The 1,557-nt window shown below is 49.0% G+C and overlaps 1 long non-coding RNA gene across 1 annotated transcript; it reads right to left on the bottom strand.

Annotated features, from left to right (window-relative positions):
- Positions 1-335: 335 nt before the first annotated feature.
- Positions 336-1,187, bottom strand: LOC119271423. Its single transcript, XR_005134523.1, has 2 exons — positions 816-1,187; positions 336-697 (listed from the first exon to the last, which is right to left on the bottom strand). It is a non-coding gene; the product is annotated as an uncharacterized LOC119271423 (long non-coding RNA).
- Positions 1,188-1,557: the final 370 nt, after the last annotated feature.

The following is a 1,557-nucleotide window of genomic DNA, read 5'->3' as shown; positions in this document are numbered from 1 at the left end:
AAGAGCGTTTAGATGACTACTTTAATGATCTAAACGCTTTTATATTAGTTTATAGAGGAAGTATTAACGAGTCTTAGACTGCGATCCGATCGATACTGTGGGCGGAGGGTTGAGGAGCGGCAGCCGACCGACCGTTGGTGATTCGTGAAGGACTTGTCATCCTAATCCATAACCAACTGTTCATATGCCAGCGATGATGGCGGCGCTTCGATGCGCGGCGAGGAGGCTCGGTGGCTCCTTGCTCCAGCGCACGCAGGCGGGGGAGCGACGCCAGCTCATGCCAAGCAGGCTCATGCGCTGCCGCGAGCAGAGGCAGACCACGGAAAAAATTAAGGTGGGGCGAAGTCTCCCTAAATTTTTTATTTATGGGAATCAAAGGAGGTCAATACACACTAACAATGCACACTACAAACAAATAACAAAATACAATGAAATTGTAGACATGTTTCAATAGAAAAACAGCCTAAAACTATAGCTTCAATAGAATCTGTAGTTTGTTCTTCCACTATAGCTTCAAGAGAATATGTAATTTGTTCTTCCACTTGTTCTGTTTGCATCGATTTTTCATGCTCTATTTCCATGGAACTCACTTGATCTTGATGAGTGGCAGGTGCCGAAACATTGACACTTTCACGGGTATTTGGGTTCGATTTCGAGCTGCTGCTACTGCCAAGCATTTCAAAATATTTTTTCAAATCTGCAGTTTACAACCAGAGTGTTCACAACATTAATATGCCACTACAATCTGCTTCAATTTGAGGCTTCAAGCTACTGTTAAAATTTGCTACAAAATTTCAGAAAAACTGAGAAATCACCTCATCCCCTTTCCTTTGGATTTCATATTTCCTCCCTCTTCCTTTCCATCTTCGGGCAATCTGGCCGGAACTGCGCCGGAATCAGAAGTAGCCGGACGCCCGGACGTCCGGACTGCTGTTTCTACTGTGAGGCGCCTAGGCCCCGGCTGGGGCTGCCGCTTGCTGCCGCTGTGCCGGCGCCCTCTAGCCCCCCAGACTATAGCCGCTGTTGGCTGCCCTGCCGTTGGCTGCCTTGCCGTTGGCTGCCCCGCCTGCTGCAGGCGACCTGGCTAGCCACCGCCGCCACGCTAGAGCTTAGGGATTAGGATCAGGGTCGTGTGGAGAGAATAGATGAGCGGTCGACTGCGTGTGCGTCTCTGCACTCGTGGACGGTGGAGCGTGGCTGGCTGTTTCGGGCTCTCGGCTACTGGCCCATCAGGCCGCTAGCTGTGTAGGCCCATCTTCCATTAGCAGCGACAAGGCAGCGTATTGTGCATTTGTGCTATCGATCGATACATACTAGTAATAATATTTTTTTGCTCAAAACTAAGGTATGGCAGGCGCCATACCCTGCCCACCAGAGAGGTCCGCCAGTGGCCGCGAGCTCTCCGGCAAGGTACTGTATTTAAATAAAGATTTTTTTTAGAAAAAGAGGATGACCCCCGGCCTCTGCATCTAGGCGATACATACGGTCACTTTATAAATAAAGTTGACATTGTTTTTCTCATGATTTGTGTATCTCACCGCGTCAAGGATCGATGTA

The sequence above is a fragment of the Triticum dicoccoides genome, chromosome 3A (genome assembly GCF_002162155.2).
Source record: "Triticum dicoccoides isolate Atlit2015 ecotype Zavitan chromosome 3A, WEW_v2.0, whole genome shotgun sequence".
Classification (NCBI taxonomy): Eukaryota; Viridiplantae; Streptophyta; class Magnoliopsida; order Poales; family Poaceae; genus Triticum; species Triticum dicoccoides.
This window is presented reverse-complemented; position numbering and strand designations above follow the sequence as displayed.